The 18,615-nt window shown below is 39.2% G+C and overlaps 1 protein-coding gene across 1 annotated transcript in view; it reads right to left on the reverse strand.

Annotated features, from left to right (window-relative positions):
* Positions 1-16,115, reverse strand: part of STARD13 (StAR related lipid transfer domain containing 13) — a 329,767-nt gene extending 313,652 nt beyond the window's left edge. The window contains exons 1-2 of the mRNA XM_048295063.1: positions 16,025-16,115; positions 15,211-15,301 (exon numbers count right to left, since the gene is read on the reverse strand). The gene's annotated coding sequence lies outside the window, so the exon portion shown is untranslated. The remainder of the gene's footprint in view (positions 1-15,210; positions 15,302-16,024) is intronic.
* Between the last annotated feature and the right edge of the window lie 2,500 nt (positions 16,116-18,615).

Here is an 18,615-nt window from a genome sequence, read left to right on the forward strand (position 1 = left end):
AATCACAGAGTAGTTATGAGAGGCCTTGTAAGAGGTACCAGTATGAAACCAATTTAGATCATCCCTCCAGATACCAACAGGTCCTCAGCAGTCCAATTAATGAATGAAGTGGCAGTCAGCTGGCATTCAGAGATGCTCCAGGTTTGCTGATTTCCTCATAATGGTGCCATGAGAGGACAGGAGGAAGGCACAGACCTGAGGCCCATCAGTGCATGAGACAGTAAACTCCTATTCTCCATTCTTTGCATGGTGGCTTCAGGTGTCTGATGACCCAGTAATGTCCACAGAGATCCACAGCCATCACCTGGGCCACATCAACAGGGGAAGCTTAGAGTTCCACACAGGATTGATTTTACTTCTGGATTATAATGAATATTATGTATTCTGGTAAAATCCCTCTATTGGTGTCATCAATAGCTGTGGAGAAATCAGAAATTATGACCTTTTGATCACAGTTGCAGTCAACAACCCTCAGTTAAAAATGTGATACACAAGGGGCAACAGTAGCTTGTCAAAACCCCTGCAGATTCTTGACTCGGAGACAATCAAGATTGTGTGTGACACTGGGACACTGGGACCAAATCATGCCAGATTTCCTGTCCATCAGTGGCTTTCATCCTCACACAAGCAGCATTCCTAAGCAGCCAGTCATGAAAACCTCCTAGCAGCACTGTGCCATCAAAGTAGTACAAAGTAGCTCAAGTGTCCTGCTGAGTGAGGCATCCGACCCCCTTGCCTGCCCAGACACAGTTTTGGAAAGATCTGATAAATTCCGTACTCACATGATATTCATTACTCATTCTGGGCACAATATAGCGAGTGTTGCTCTGTGCTAGGGTGACTACATGTCCTGTACTGAACACTGTAATAAACAGAGTGTTATATTAGCCCTTTGGCAAGAGCTTGTGTCTCTCTCAGTGACAGTATCACCATTAAAGCTATGCCTGTAGGCTTAATCTCTCTGGCTGCTGTTTTTAAGCCGGCAGTCTTTCCTGAAGTCCATTTTCCTTCCTCGCTACATTATCGTTTATTACTGACAAAGGGTGAAAGGCTCAAACATTTGCAAACAAATGTGGTAAGACAGTCCCTGCCCCGAAGATAGCATCATTTACTTTGGATATAGATAAATTAATTGTTTATTCTGAACTTTTGGCTCCTTTATCAAAGCTTTACCTGCCCTGGTGCTCAGTCATGAGTGCCAGACCTGTGCCATGGGAGCAGAACAAACCCCAGCCTGACCTGTGGTACAGGAGGGGAGATCACAGCAGTCCCAGCCCCGCACCATGGACTGATTGTCTCATCAGAAGGGCCATCCACGGGAAGTGTCTGAGCAGTGAAAGAAGCAAAATCCCACGATTTTCCCCTGCACTCTATGCTGTGTTGGCCCTCTGGGTCTTACATTTCGGATGAGCAGTATTCTGGCTGTCATGGGGCAGGTGGAAGTGTCTTCTCCCCCATTCCCCTTTACCCTACCCATTAAAGCCATCTCATCCATGATGGGAGCTGCAGTGCTGAACATTTCCAGGCAGAGTGAGCCCAGAATTAGGGCTCCTATGTCCTCATCCCATGCTCAGGTTCTCCCTGTCAAGACAAGGTGGGGCATGAACTCTGTTAGGGTTTTCAATAGGTCCCCATAGGTCCTCTGTCAGCTATAAGATGTCACAGGACAGAAATGGCTGCTGCGGTGCTCCAAGGGCGGGAGGACAGTCAAGATTGCTGCTTGGGACTTACCAACAATGCCCTGGTCTCTTCCAAATTCAAGAGGTCAGGATCCTAGTCCCTGATTGCATTTCTGTTTTAATATTCTCACCATAAGCCAAAAGGAACTGCTCTATATACAAAATACTTGTTTTCTGAAAATCTGGCCAGGCTGAACTGTTGATATGACCTTACCTAAAATAAAAGGCATCGCTAAATAATTCAGACTTTGTAAGGAGCTGAGAGGGAAACACAGGTGAATCCTGTTATTTTAAACTTCCATATTAGAAAAGAAAGGCACTATTAGAGAAAAATAAAATAAACCTCCCTACAACCTTGTCATTCAAACCTTTTTTTAAGACAGCTGGCTTCACTTTCAAACAAGTTTTATAACAAGAGCAAATAAATTCAAAAAATTTGATGGTAACCATCCAAAGTGCTTGGAGTTTTTGACATGCTTTCACTTGTACTTCTTGGCTGCTGTAAACAGCAGGTTAGTGTCAACTGAGTTTCTCCTGTCTCCCTTCTGAGTCCCCATGAGGCAAAGGCACTTCATATCGGTCTTCCTGAAGGTCACATTTGCTCCTGCTCACACGTTCTGCAAATACAGAGCTCGGTTTCATATCGGTCAAGGTGGGGGCACTGGGAAATGTACATGTTCTGCAACATCAGAGGAGCTGTTATTATTCCAGCACTGTATTGAGATTCACTATCTCTGTGTCCTGACTAGTCAAACCATGCACAAATTATTTTCTGCTTTCAGCTACTGTGATCCCATCTGAGCTTCCTGTATATTTGCAGGAGAATAAAATCAAATGTTATTTATGAGAATGTTTGAACCCTTCTCCTGGACTCTGTTTGTGCAAAGGTTTTTTCATGCTTTTTTCCTTCATGCCTTTGCCCTTTAATAATGTCCTACTTATGACTGCACAAATATGATGCTTTCATGGGGACTACACTGCTTGTCCATAAGTTCAGAAGTTCAACCTTTCAAATGGTACATACAAAGGCAAGAAGTGGTGCAACCTGCAGGTGCAGGTAGGAGCACCTGAAATTTTAGGCATGCATAAACTGAGGCCAGTGTTGGAGAGAACAGGTCCCACTCCTCACAGTAGCTGTACATTTACATACTCTGACAGGCTTCTCGCAGCAGGCAGCTGAAAATGATGAGCTGTCTCAACAGATTAAAATTAAATTCTATTGAAGAAAACAAGATACAAAAATTATGTTTCTGTATAATCTGTGTGATTAAATGTTACTTGTTTCAAAGCTAATGTTTCTGTCACTTTCAATTACAGCTTTTGGAAGCTTATTCTGCATCATTTAATCTCTTTAAATAAGTCTCCTGTTCAGCTTTCTTATAGGGATTGGCACACTTATTATGAATATTGCACTGCTACTAACTCCTACAATAACATCACTGACTCTGATTTAGAATTATGTTAATCATAGCTGCTCTCTCTTCATGTCTGGAAGTTGGAAAAAGGAACAAAATCAAATGGAGTCACATGCTGGAACTTCTTTACTGGTCAAGTTATATTGAGCAGGCTCAAGTCAAATACCTGTGATAATCAGATGAAAATTTAATAATTTCTAAACAGTGACAGACATTTCTTATTGGGGAATGATTTTCAAAGCTCTTGTTTTTTAAATTTTATTTGTTATTCTAAAAGCTGAAGGGTTGAACATTTTTCATCTGGTTTTGCCATTTCCAAGTTTTGAGACAAACATTGAAACTAAGTTAAATTCTAATGAGGTTAAACAAATTACTACTTGTTCGACTAGTTTGAAACTCCTAATGTAAATGAAGTTAGACAAAAATTCCTATATTTGTTGACAAAAGAACCTTTGAATCAAAAGCAATATAAAAAACTGATCTCCATGTCTACATTTGGCAGATTATTTTCCTTTATTTGTCTAAGGAAATTATGATTTATGTGCAAAAAGGAAGTTACATTTGCAATTAATGAGCAAACGGAAGAAAGCGGGGCAGGGAGCTTTGCTAGCAAAAAAAAAAAAAAAAATTTCCTTCGCCAAAGGCTGCTCACCAAGGCGAGCTCTGCCACCTCGTGGGCTGCAGCCCTTTTACAGGGCAGCGACCAGGGTTGGGGGCAGGAGAGCAGGAAGTAGTTAGTATAGGGAGCCGTGGGTCTGTGAAAAAACCCAAACAGCCCAGTATTTAAAATAAATTGTAGAAAGAATTTCAGTAACATAAGAGGTTTGAATCATAATTATTAAAATCAATCTCTCGTTGTAAAGGAAATTATGTCAACAGGGTAGCAAGGTGTATTGTTCTAGCTGACTTTTCCAACCAGTATTCCCAGACTGTAGCTTTTAAAGCAGCACTAGATATAGTGCAGATACTCAGTGTCTGTATTACTGGGTCCATGCAAGTCCCAGCTCCCTGCAGGAACAGCAGCTGCTGTGCCCCAGGCACAGGGCCTGGCGCCCTGACCCACAGGTACATGAACCTGTACGGACCACAAGGCATCACGGTTGCACCCTGGCAGGCAGAGGTAGGGGCAGTCCTAGTCCAGCTTTGTGACCCAGATATGCTTCTTTTGTAGATGTTTGTTATTTTTTTCTAACAGAAGGTCACAGAGCTATGCAAATTGCTGGTTTTTTCAGTTTGCTGACCTAAATAGAAACCTGAATCAAGTTACAAACAAACAATGAAAGTCCATTCTCTCTTGCGAAATGACGAGCTGGAAAAATAGTTTGGATCAACCCACAAAACTTCGTTGACTGACAAGAGTAATCACTAAGCAGTTGAAAATACAAGCTTGGTGATTTCCATCTGAGATCATTATTTAGTGGATGTTCCTTTTCAGAAATGTTGTGCTACTCTGACTTGCATGTTCAGGGAGGAACAAAACCATTAACAAATCAAGGCAAAATCAGCACATACTCTCAGTGGCCCCCAGTTTTAGCATGTTCCTTATCCAACAGCTCTGCTTGAAGGTGCACAGACAGCTTTGGTCTGTGACTTGAGATCCTAATTGTGACCTTCTTGGCTGGCAGCATCAAATGAAAAGGACTGCTGGAGAAGTGTGGGGAGACCCCTTGTTGTACGGTGGTTCCAGTGTTACCTCAAACAACGATGTCGTCTGGTGACATAAATACAGCTGTCACACTCACATATATGCTATTTTAGCCATGTCAACCCACCAACAGTTTGCAGGTAACCTATCACTAGAAGAACAAATAGATTTTTAATATTTAGTTTAACCATTCAAACTGAAAAGCCATGAGAAATAAGGAAGAGGAAAATGTCCATGAAAATGCCACATTTACAGGGACTAATCTTTTTATTGCAGAGTTTGACTATTATTGCCTAAACAAGCATGCTCAGCTCTCAAAGGAAGTGGTTCCTTTGTCATTTCTCTGTGACAAAACTAAAAAAAGAATGAGCTTGAAGAAAATTCTCAGCTATATCCACAATGCTTTGATCACTTAGGGGTCATTTCCAAAGTATGTTGAGAACTTCAAACATCAGGTGCTTTTGGGAATTGTAACAACTTGTTATAAGACAAATCTCTGAATTTCGAGCACTTGACAAATGGCTAATGAAAACAAGAAGCTAACGGTGATGTGTACAAAATATATGGCTCAATTTTTTTTCTCGAGTGACCAAGCACATAGACAATTTTGCCTGAATTACAGGATGTCACTGTGATAGAGCTAAAAAATAAGGGGAAAAAATGTGCATTTCAACAGATGTTAAACAATATACTTGGAATAACATTTATCTATTGTATATTTTACATGATAAATTAAAGATACTGAAGCATCAGAGATTCCAGGTGACTTTGCTATTACAGCTGCTTTAGTGTTGAAGGCACATAGAATAGTTAGAGTAGCAATACATAGGGAAGATGTGATTCTGCTTCATTTATTGATGAATCATACTTCCTTGATGGGGGCCAGAAACTAACCACGCTTCTATGATGATACAAAAATAGGAAACTCTATCTTTCTACTAAATACTTTTCAATAAGCAGTGCTTTTTTTAATAAAATAGTCATACGAATTCCTGAGGTCATCCAGATTTTACTGTTAACCGTCGAGAGTTTACATGACCATTTCTTGCATTTATTTTTATAAGGTTCATTTAATGGTATGACTGATGAGATGGTTTTGAGGGTGAAAAAGTCATGTAAGTAGCTTGGATAAGGAATACAGATATTTGTTTACCATTAACCTGTGGCAGCAAGAACAAGTCTCCAAGCAGTGGAGCAGAAAGTTAAAGATCTCCTGTATGACCTGACAAAAACTTATAATTTGATTTCAAGTGAAGAAAAAAAATCCCAAAGAGAGCCTTTTTCTTTCCTAGCACCACTAGCAGAGCATTATTATATACAGGACAGTTATATTTTTAATAATCAGTATACATTGTATTTGTAGTCTGAGATTTAAACAAAGGGACCTGCTGGCTCCCCAGATACGTGGAAACAGCAAGCAATGGAGTCTAGTTCTCCCTCTGCATTCTGTCAGCAGTTGTGTGACTCCTACCTTTCTCCCCTCAGAAGGACTGGCTGCTCTAGGAAATACGATGTGTCACTGGACCCTTTAAAACATGGCCAGTATTCACCACCATAACATTCATATGTAATGGGATTATTTTAATCTTGGAAGCAGAGGCACAGCAAGGCAGATTATTTGCATCTTTTCAAGGTGGTTAGGACCAGGAGCAACCTAGATTAAAATTACTGAAATTCAACATCTCTGTGGTGGTTTCAAAAGGAATTTGATGGACTGCTTCCTTTGGTTGTTGACAAGAATCCACATCATAGAACCGTCCCTGAATCATACGAGTCTGATACCTTAGTCCAGAGAGAGAACAGCAGAGAAATACAGAAAAGGGTCTCAAAGGGCCCACAACACACTGCCTTGTCTGACTGCAGAGAGGCTCGATTCTGTTTGGCTTGAGGAAGTGAGGCAATGCCTGCAAGAGGTAAAGTCAGGACCAGAGAAACACACACAGCTGCAGCCAGATTTGTATCACTTTATGATAGTGATTTCCTATGGGGAAATGACCTGATCATTCAGGGCAGTGCAATAAAATCTGTTCTGTACTATAGATGAGTACTTAAATTTTTGTTAACATTTGAATTCTGCCAAAGTAGGAAGCTCCTCGTGCTGCACATTATTCTTATGTCAGCCATGATAATAAAACATCCACCTCCTGAATTTTTTTATGAGCAATAATTTATTTTTACAATAAAAAAGCACTTTAGATTATTTTTAAACAAAAACAAACCTGTGAGTATATGAGTAGCAGCAGCTATAGCAGAAGGATCTAATTTGTTTTTCTCATCCAAAACCTCATGAAGTGTAATTTTTCTTTTTCACATCCCTGTGCTGTTCCAAACACCAGTTTATAGAGCTTACAAATGCATTTTCCTTTGGAGTCTGGTATGTATTCTCCTGAGGGTCTCAGACAATTACAGTAAAAAATAGAAGCATCAATTGCAATCTTTTTGCACAGCATGGTATTACTCCTGCCGAGGTTTTAATTTGCCCAGACACTGCATATATCAGCAGATTTTCAAAATTACATTATAAACTGATATTTCATTTGGCCTAAAATTCAGCTTAGTTTCTCGTCACACCAAGGTTTCCCAGATACCAAAATCAGTGTGATTCCCAAGCTCACAGGCAAAGGAACTTGGGATTTGGAATTCAAGAGTAATTATGGAGTCTTGCTAGACTGGGGAAGCAGCAAGGGGCTAAAAAACCTGCTCTGCACATCACACTACCACCACCAGCAGAAAGCATTAGAGTTAGACACAAGACAATATTATATCTTGGCATAGAGGGGAAGAGAACAGGGATGGAAACCAGTTGAAGAAAAATCTCCCACCTATATTTCTGTTCCTTGCCTTTGCTATCTTGTCTAAGCCAAATTTTTCAAAGCCATCTCCTGTTCTCTGCAAAATCTGTGGAGATTTTACTCTACTTGCAGTGACATGAAGACTGCTCGAAACATCCTCCATTCAAATCAGTGGGAACCCTTGAATTTACATAGATTTGAATTCAATTGCACCTTTGCATTTGCTTTTAATATAATAAAGAATTCCTAGCTGAGGGAGCTGGGTTTGTTTAGTCTTGAGAAGAGCAGGCTCAGGAGGGACCTCACTGCTCTCTACACTTCCTGAAAGGAGGCTGTAGTGAGGTGGGGGCCAGTCTCTTGTACCATGACTGCAGTGAGAGAACCAGAGGAAATGGCCTCAAACTGAGATGGGGGAGATTCAGATTAGATAACAGAAAAAATTTTTACTGTTATGGAGGTCAGGCATAGGAATAGTTTGCCCAAGTATGTGGTGGATCCACCATACCTGGATGTGTTAGGGAGGCATTTGGATCTGGCACTAGGTGATCTGGTTTAGTGGCCTAGGGGTTACAGTGATAGAGCTGGGTAGATGATCTTGTAGGTCTCTTGATGAGTCTATGATTCTATAATTCTATGTCATTAATGAGGATATCAAATAACACTGGTCCTAGTACAGAACCCTGAGGGACAACACTGACATCCATCAGGATTCTGAGCCGTTGACCACTACCCTCTGGATGCAACCTTTCAACCAATTCCTTATCCACTCCACAGTCCACCTACCAAATCCATCTCTCTCCAATTTAGAGAGAAGGATGTTGTGTGGGACCGTGTCAAAAGCTTAACAGAAGTTCTGATAGGTGATATCCATAGTCCTTCCCTTGTCCACTGATGTAGTCACTCCATCGGAGAAGGCCAATAGGTTGGTTAAGCAGAACTTGCCCTTGGTGAAACCGTGCTGGGTGTCTCAAATCATGTCCCTGTCCTCCATGTGCCTTAGCACAACTTGCAGGAGGATCTGTTCCATGGCCTTCCCAAGCACAGAGGTGAGCCTGACAGGTTGCTGGTTCACAGGGTACTCCTTTCTAACCTTTTTAAAGACAGGTAGGATGCTTCCCGTTTTCCAGTCACCAGGAATTTCATCTGACTGACATGATTTCTCAAATACGAGAGTGGCTTGGCAACTACACCAGCCAATTCCCTCAGGACTCTGGGATGCAACTCATCAGGTCCTATAGACTTATGAACAATCCTCAAGTGGTCATGAACGTGATCTTCTCTTACAGTCAGAAGCACTTTGCTCCCCCAAAACATGGTGTTTCCACCCAGTTTCAAATCACCTTTCATGATAGGCAAATGTGATAACAATGACACTACAGAAACTCCTGCTCCAAATGAAACTGTCCAAAAGAAACACTGTGTAATAGAAGTAAATCATAGTGATTCTGAGCAGGATCTGAAGACAGCCACATAACACAGTACAATCATAAAAACTGGAAAAAGAGCTACATTGTTCATTTCCTTCAAGGAATTTTCTGAGTCATGTTGTCTTGAAAGGTTCCATGGGTTAATAGTTCATGGAGAAGTGATATGAAAAACTTCTGATGCTGACTATTTGACTACAACAACAAGAATTCTTAGGCTATATGTTGTTAATGGAGTGATTTTAAAATTCAGGATTTCCTCATATGACATATAGAAAACAAAGGTGACATTCAGCCAGATGAAGAATAAAGCAACATTTAATTGGAACACACTTTGGAACAGAACAAATAATCAGTCCTAAGAGCAGCTCTACATTAATTGCAAATGCAAATGCAAATGCAAATAAAAAAAAAGTGTTATTACTTCCTTAACTCTTATCTCCTGCTCAATACCTTGAAAATATTTCTAAAGAAACTTGTAACTTTTACAACGCTGACAAAGTGTAAATTTTGCTAATTACATCTGACCTCCTCCTTGGCAATCCTGATAAAGATGACTGAATTGCAGAATAACTTATTCTAGCATGCCTGTGTGTTTCTTGGTTACCTACAAAATAATTCAAAGAATTAAAAAACATAAGATTCTAAATTAGAAAGACAGTAGATCAACAGATAAAATCTTGTTTCAATCTCTGTTCAATATCTGATACTGAAAGATGAAGAAAAAGTCCTGTTTTTAACCACCCACCTATTTATCAGTTACTGCATGGGAAGAATGATTCTTTCTGATCTTTTTGGACAATCTGCTTACTCTTTGATGTATAAGACATTAATAACTTTATTTTTACCTTTTTAATAAATTTAATGGGCAATAATTAAGTTTACATAAATAATTAATCAACAGCGTTTGATTGTTGAAAACAAAAAACCTTTGGACAATCCCTTTATTCTGAAGTCAGGATGACTGACACCAGCATGTACAACAGGGGAACAGAATGCGTGGTGCTATTTTGATGAATGATGTCAAGAACCGGCACCATATGGCATTCAATGATAAACACAAGTTGCAAAAACAAAAGGGAGAGGAGAGCAGTGAGAGCACTGACACTTTACCTGAGGGTGCTTCTGTAACATTTAACAGAACAGCTGGATTGCCCAAGACTGGATATTTCATTATATTACTAAACAGATTGCGAAGTTAGTAAGATTTTAAATCTAGTAAATCAAAGTTCCTTTGTACATTATAGATAAAATTCTGAACCTATGGAAATCAACAGCAAAAGAACTATTTCCTTCACTGTGATAAAAATCCCTCCCATTTCTATATTGATTTAATAATTAAAGCTTTTGATACTACCAGAAACTTTAATGGTATCATCTTTTAAATTTACATATCTGACTTTTCTCGGGGGTTCTTTGACTACAGATACAGGATGACCAGTACAGCTGATCTGCTGCCTTCTGAAGTCAGTGGAAGGTCTCAGAATTGTTTTGACAATCACCAATTTAATAAAAACAAGTATCCTGAAATTATAGTATACCTCCTAGAACAAGGTGGAGACTTCAGATGTCTATTAAAAATAAATGAAAATATCTATTAGAAAGAGAAGCAAATTTTCTGTTTATACGTTTAGCATTAACAAGATTTAGATAAGGTACAGCATGCAAGATAAACCCAGTGATATGGTCCTGAATGTATTTCACATCTATGTCTTTGTCTTTTTACACAGTCTTAAACATCTAGTGCCTAAATAAGCTTGTGAGTTCACACTTGTATCTATGCTTAAATAAATTTTCCTCTGTGATACTGCTATAACTCATTTACCCTTATCATGTTCTCTCCTTGTTGTTTATTAGCACCATTTGTTATGTCGCATTTAAAATTAGATTGGGAGATATTTGGGGGAGGAATCATTAGCAGGTTGCAATCAGAACTCTAATTATGCTGCTACTGGAGGGTGCTGAGGAACCCATAGCTGAGTGAACAGATGTACTCATTTTTAATAGGGGAAGTCATGTCATAGTAAATTACAGCTCTATTTTCTAGAATATGGGCCTGTTGAAGGATTTGCAGGTAAAAAGTGGTAGCAGAGCTGAAATTGAAAAGCCGTGACATATCTGACATGCTAAGTGCAGACACTTCATGCTGCTGCTCAGACACTGCACACTGATGCAGAATGCAAATAGGCGCAAGACTTCTTCCACCGGCTATGAACAAAGCTTTAGAAAGGCAGACTTTCTGGAATAGATAAACAAAGTGCTGACAGGAAAAGTTATAAGAGAAAGGAAGGGTTTTTTTCCCAGCAGTGTTAAAGAATTACAGCGGCTTTTTCTGGGGGCAAGATAATTTACAAGCAGAAGCACTAATGGCCTAAAAAGCCAAATTTCTGCTTCCTAGAAGAAATAGTCTGCTCTGGCTGAGTGGAAGAATGACAAAAAAGTTAAAGAAGAGCCTACTAAGCTAAGCAGGAAGCTTACGGTGACAAAAGGCCCTAGGTCTGTAGATGGTGAAAAAATACATGACTTGATCCTGTCTGGTCTAAATCCCCATAGAAAGTAATGGAAAAATAATGAACAGTCCGAGGAGCAGACTCTGTATGTCTTGAGTTCACTGGATGCATGCATAGTGACAGAGATGAGACTGAAGATAAATATGGGAGAGCACTGCAGCTGGACCTGACAACTCCAGCTCAGAATCCTGGCTCTCACCGCAGCCACAGAGTATAAAACTGGGGCAAATATAGAGTGGTAATTTCCCTGGACATTCTCCCAAACTCCAACAAAGCTGTTTTAGGGGCTCTCTGTACCAGATGTAACTTCCACAAAGCCAGTAAACATTGCGGCTTTTTCTTCTGTGAGTTTATGAGGCCCTAAACTTCTGTAAACTTTTAGCCTCCTCAGTATCCTGTGTAAAGGACTTCTGTGTGAAGAACCACAGTCTTCTTGTTTTGAACCTTTGAAAGTGCTACTTTGAGTTCATGCCCCTCAGTTCCCAGAAGCAACACAAGCAGTCTGCTTCCTGTGCTGAAGGTTTTCCAGGAGGCCCTCAGAAGGCTGGCCAGTGAGCACTGTTGCTAGGGCCAACAAGTCACATGAGACTCATGTTCCTTTACATTGGTAAGTGATAAAGGCCAAAGAATGTGTGTCAGCACTATATCCCTGCTCACACTAGCCAAGACTAAGCATGTTCCTTGGCATCATTTTGGCCCATTCTAACTAACACTTCCTAAGCCAATGCCAAGGCACACTCTGAAGGACAGCATGTGCTATTTCTAACAGGCAGCATAGAAAGACTACACCATGTCTGGCTTCCTTCACCCTATCCCCTCCTCCAGCACTGCCCTAGCAGGCCCTTCATGCCCCAAAACATGCCATACGCACTCATGTCATACCCCAGGATATGTCATACATATGTTCACTTCATGCTATGAAAACTTTACTCTGGTGGGATGCAACTCAACCCTCACTTCAGCATGTCCCATGGATGGGAACAAACATTTTGCTGTCTTCCTCCATAACCTTTGGTGACAGCTCATCTAATTTACTGAGAGTGGCCACTCTCTGCTTTGATTTACAGGTGTTTGCTGTGATTAGTAAGTAAAGGCCACTTGCACAAAGTAGAACTGTACAAGTTGGTGTAGCCTTCCAGACATGATCTGCAGGTAGTATGTCTAGAGCACTCCCATGGAACCCAGAGGCCCAGGCCTGAAAAGATGTAGTGGCAGCCAAAGAGGCAAGATACACTGATCTTGCTCTTTACTTCTTTCCTATCAAGCTTATCAACTTATCTTCAAGGTACAAAGAATTTATCACAGTTTTGACCTCTGATACAGATGTCTAATTAGCCGTCACACAAGGATATTGCAGACTGATAAAAGCAATGACACTTAAGTGCAGAGGACATAGTAGAAAAAGAACAGGTTCCAGAAAGGAAAAATTTGTAGGAGGCAGCAAAAGTCATAGCCTGTGCACATGTACTTTGAATGCTACTCATAGCCACAGCACCTCTATAAACAACTGACTTAAAGAAGAACCGTTTATAAATCAGACGGTCCCTCATTAGGTAATTTTAAAAGGATGTAAATTGTTAGCCTGTGCACTTTATTTCTCTGTCACAAACAGTGCAGTCACATATGTGCAGCTAGAAAATAATCCATAAATTTTTACAGCTGCATATCTGAAGGATGAACTTAATGGTTCTTCAAGGCCTGCACACATTGATGGTTTAAGCTGATTCTTCCAGATGAGAGACATTTGAGGCAAAACAGAGTAAGAGCACAGCTTTGCCATGAATACAGCAAATCATTCATATGAACTCAATTCTATTTGCACTAAAGTTTGAAAAGGGGATCTTCACACAGTTGAAAATGAGTTCTCTTCACCATAAGGAAGTGTAAATTCAGACAGATACCTGAAGAAGTGGAAGGACAAAACAGATGAAGAGAACAAAAGCAAAATATCTAATCTACTATGTCTTATCTTCCTTAAATTCAACATCATAACAGACTGTTCCTCAAGGTGTGTTTAGCATTTAGACCTGGGTTCTGCATTGCTGACTTAAAAAACCCCCACTAATTTTAAAGGGTCCTTGTGTAAGAAATGTAAGAATCAGAGGAGTGATCAGAAGACCTCATGATACTGTCCTTGTTTTTGTTTGACAAAAAAGAAAAGCAGCAGTTTTGTCCTTATAGCGTTGTAATGTTGAAGAACAGAAAGTCAATCACTTAATCTCAGCTGGTAAAACCTTCCAGCACAAGGAGCTCTGGGACTGTGGTTCATTCCCATAGACATCAATAGCAATACAGCTGTATGAAGACCTATCAATACTAATAGCTTTTCATAGTGGGTATTGCTCTGTGGTAATTTTCTAAAACCTCAGTTACATAATAGTGTTATGTGCATAAGTCTCCTGTTACCAAAGGTGCATAAATCTGTGGTAAATGTTCTTCAAACTAAATTTCTACTCCAGATTCCCTTTGTCATTTTGTATTGGACATTTTAATGTATAAAACCAGGAAGTGTAGCATGATGTAGCTTGTTATGTTTGTTATGGATATGTTTATAACAGAAACACATTTACAGTGAGGATGTGAGAATACCCTGCTTTTAAGATTCTACCACGAACAGGGCTGGCCTCAGATTAGCTAGTAAATCTGAGTAAACCTCTGATGACTGGCTGACATCAAAACAAAACTTGAAAGATTAGCAAAATTTACTGAAACTGATACTGAACTTCAGACAAAAGCTCTTCTGAAAGTGGAGAGTCTGGAGAAAACTAGGAAATTCAGAAGCTTTGGTATGTCCATTTATTCAACAAAAATGCAATTACAAGGGAAAAGACAAATTAAGAGACATGAGCAAGACTGCTGTGGCCTGAATAAAAGATTCTACAAGCATAAGTTGTTGATTTTATAGGAGATGAAATTATGATAGCCAAGATGTGAAATATTACTGTGTTCATAAAACACAGTATGTGTTATAGGATATTTGAGTTTCAGTAAATTTATGAAAACCATGATTAGGACAAACAATGTGTTCTGCCAGTGGCACAGGATAGATACAGGTTTGGGTAACATTGTTTTCTAGTAATTTACTTCATAGGAATGCAACAGAAATCTGATTTTTACGTGTCACATTTATTGCCATCTTTGGAAATACACCAAGATATTTTCAGAGGTGTCTGAATTTAATTTATTAGCATTCTGGGAATTCACATGAGCTGAGACATTTATCATTAAGAGAAAAACTTAAATTTAAAAAAAAGTTATAAAATGTTAGAAATCTAGAAATCACTTACTATCCTCGCCACATTAGTTATGATATAACAGGCAAAGGTATCTAGGATGTAACTTCTTTCCTGTACAGACAACTAATTTTTTGCAAAAGTGCATTATTTTTCATGACATTTTCATTGTAAAAGTAGCTCAAGTCAATAAAAAATTTTCTAGTTTAAGTCCTGATGAGAATGGAAGCAAAATGCCTACATTTAAAAATAATCCTTAGTCCATTGTCAGCAACATTTACCCTTGACTAGAAAGAGATAAAAAATATCATATCAGCATCATCACAAAATTGATCCCTAATTACTTGACAAGCACCCATAATTCTTCATATATTTACCTATCTGAAACACGTAATTCTTGAAAGAGCTTATGGATTAGTTTCCATAAGGTACTTGTGTGACTTATGTAGAATACACCAAGAAAAGAATGCTGAATATTTCTTAACTTACTGAGTCATGTTCAGAACACTTACAGGAGACACAAGCTCAAATCTGAAATCCTTCGTGAACAAGAGCTTCCCTTCTGCTCCGGTTCTGTTATTGCAAAATGCAGGCTGGTGGAAACTGAAAAACATAAGTATGTGTTTTAGTCAGTGACCTTATGAATCTCTGGGGGAAAGACTTGAAATACATATGAAAATAGCCAATGGATTTTGTGGAAGGATGGCTGCAAGAAAGAGGACATGAAACTTAAGAGTTGCTGCAAGCTCAGCAGCTAACCACCAGAATGAGCAAGGTCAGCATGACCGTGAGCCTGCCTGCTAGACAGAGATAGGATCTTGTGGTCAAGCTGGACAAGGATGTGAGTTACAGCCCTAACCACAGCTGGGCAGAGCTAAGAAAATGTAACTTTTAAGAATTATCCAATCAACTAAGGACAACTATGATTAGCTAATAAAGCCAGCTATAAATGTAATTGCAGAATCACTAATAAACAAAGCTTGCCTAACAATCATATCAATTGTCCGCATCTTCCCTCGTCCTCCGCAGGATTTTAACAACACCTTCAGTAGAAAAATGGGCATGTGCTCAACATAGCTGTAGTTCACCTGAAGAATGGATCCGTAACTCTACATGTCCCTAGACATGTTTGAATTTATGTTCAGGCTATTTAAACAATGTCAACAGCCTCCTTATGTTTTTCTATTATGATTAACTATGCTGCTGTAAATCTTGCTTTAAATGTGTAGCTGGACAATTCTTAACTGTTTGGAAAAAAAGTCTCAGGTTTGCACAGCCATGCACAATTGAGGCCACAGAGGGCATACGAACAGCAAGACACCTCACCTTTCTTTCTTGTCTTCTCCAGGTACATTAGAGACGAGGGAAGCTTAGCAGGGTCTGGTTCTTAGCAGCAGGATTTGGAACATGAAGAAGTATCAATTAAATCAGAACAAGTGGCCTGAGTGGTTTTTTTTTTAATACATCTAATTATTTTCACCTTTCCACATCTTTATGAAAGGGCTTTTTTCAATCTTTTCCAGATGGACAAATGTACAAAAGACTTTACTGTAATGACTGATGCACAGAATGTATCCTCCAACTAAATATTAACTCCATAGAATTTTCCAGAACACACTTTCAGTGGTTCTGAAGAAGTATCTTCTTACACCTTTTTTGCCTCATCCTTGCATGCAAAACTTCTATAAGGTTTTTATTACTTTAATTTTCCAGATTAAATAAAGGATTATAAAATAAGCCATCAGACTCTTGAAGAAAAAGGATTTCTTGCTTTTACTTCTCTTATAATGAAGTAGCTTCTTTGGTGCTGCTGATCTATATGAGATAGGCTTATTTTAGATTTTTATTTGGCTATCACCATTAGTGTTGTTTCTTCCCCTGTCAGATTCAATCTGCGTGACATCAGCATGTCACCAGTAGAACAGATGTCACTTTATTATGGTCTTTTTTTTTTTGGCTTTGTAATTAGTGATCTAGTCTTCCTTGACATGCTACAATTTACTCGCAGCAATATAGGTGCTCCGATGAGGACAGGGGGACATAACCTAGAGTGATAGCCAACAGAGTGGCAGTGATCTGTTGAAATACTTCAAACTGAAAAGAAAAATCTATGTCACTCAGATAAACAGCCTGAAGGATCAAAGGATGCCAAATGTCTTCTGTTTGAAAAACACAAGTCATTGTTCAGCAAAATGGTACTTGGACCTTTTAATGGCTACTTGGATTGCTAGCACCAATCATGCTGTAAAAATATTTAGGTCAGTATAAAAACCCTCTAATCTGTTCTAATGTTTCAATAATTGGTTTAAAGCTGGTTAAAAATTATATATATATATTTATATGTACATATATATATACACACATGTATATATATACTTAGACTTAGGACCCAGGTCTTACAGTTTTGCTTCAATTTGGGTATAAGATGGAGCTTCTCTTACAGTACCTGACATTGTGTCACTTTCTAATAACATGGCTGCTGGTAGTAAGAGGCTCAAAATGCCATTTGCAGTTAAAATCTCTATTTTCAGTTATATTGTCTAGTTTATTCATGCAGAGAAGTCATTTTACCTTTTGACCTTTCTGCTGGACTGAACAAAATGAATGAAGACATATTCTAAAAGTCTTCGTGTTTGAGCGAATTGTGACTGCAGCTGAAATTGCCAGAGTCTCCCTATTATTCACATTAATATATTTGTACTACAGTTGGCCAAACCATTCCATTTTAGATAGTTATTTCATTTTGTTTAGATTTATAGTGAAGTTAAAAAATTAATGAAGCAGAAAATCGAAGCATTGTAGAGCATTTTAATCAGATATAAAGTACCACAACTGCAATGCTTCATGCGGGCCCAGGTTTTAAAATGATAAGATTTTTACTTAACAAATTAATTTTGTTCATTTGCCTAATTACTTTCTATAGCATGAAATAACTGAAAGTTTAAGTATAAGCCCATGCTTAAACGCATAGCTGAGGTAGGGCACAATTTCCAAGATTTTCTTCTCAGGATAAAAAGAAATCTTACGGAATTTTAATAATAAATAGAGCTAATAATAAAAAGAGCCTAAGGCTTTTCAGAGATGCTGTGTCTTCACTCCTTGATCTCTTCAGGAGCTGAAAGTATCTAAAAGCCTACTAGACTGAGTCCTACCTGCTTAAGTCTGACCTCATGCAAAAAGGATTTGTTTCCACTGGTACTTTAAAAACCCGGAATACCTGTCAGAGCACTTGCTGGAAGCTGGTATGAGTTAGCAAAAACTCTCTGGGGGCTGGAAAAACTGCATAGGTTATAAGGAGTTATCAAGAAGTTGTAATTAAGTTAAGCAACACTGATAGATGCTAGAAGAGCAGCACATCATTCAGAAATCATTAAAAAGCCAGGCAAATGAGCTAAAGATCTGAAAAAACATAAAAAGGCAAGTAATAAATACTGCTAACCAAAGAGAATACCAAATAAATTAATGGTCAGATTCAGAGATTACTTTGAAGAGCAGCAGGTATGGAGCAGAGAGAACAGACACGCATGAGGAACGCTGTAGACTCCAAAACGTAATTGTAGAAAATGGCAGAGGAACAGACCACCCTGTGGTGGTCGGTAGAAGATAAGCACTGGGTAGGATATTGCTGCTGCAGCTTTCACAGACTCAGTCATGTACCAGGGTGGTCCTGACAAAGCAGTACCAAGAGAATCAGAGAATCAATTAGGTTGCAGAAGACCTCTGAGGTCGAGTCCAACCTATGACTGAACACCACATTGTCCACCAGACCATGGCACTGACTGCCACATCCAGTCTTTCCCTACACACCTCCAGGGCCAGTGACTCCGCCACCTCCCTGGCCAGAGCATTTCAATATCTAATCACCCTTTCTGTGAAGAATTTCTTTGTAATATCCAACCTAAACCTCCCCTGGTGCA

The sequence above is a fragment of the Corvus hawaiiensis genome, chromosome 2, assembly GCF_020740725.1.
Source record: "Corvus hawaiiensis isolate bCorHaw1 chromosome 2, bCorHaw1.pri.cur, whole genome shotgun sequence".
Taxonomy (NCBI): Eukaryota; Metazoa; Chordata; class Aves; order Passeriformes; family Corvidae; genus Corvus; species Corvus hawaiiensis.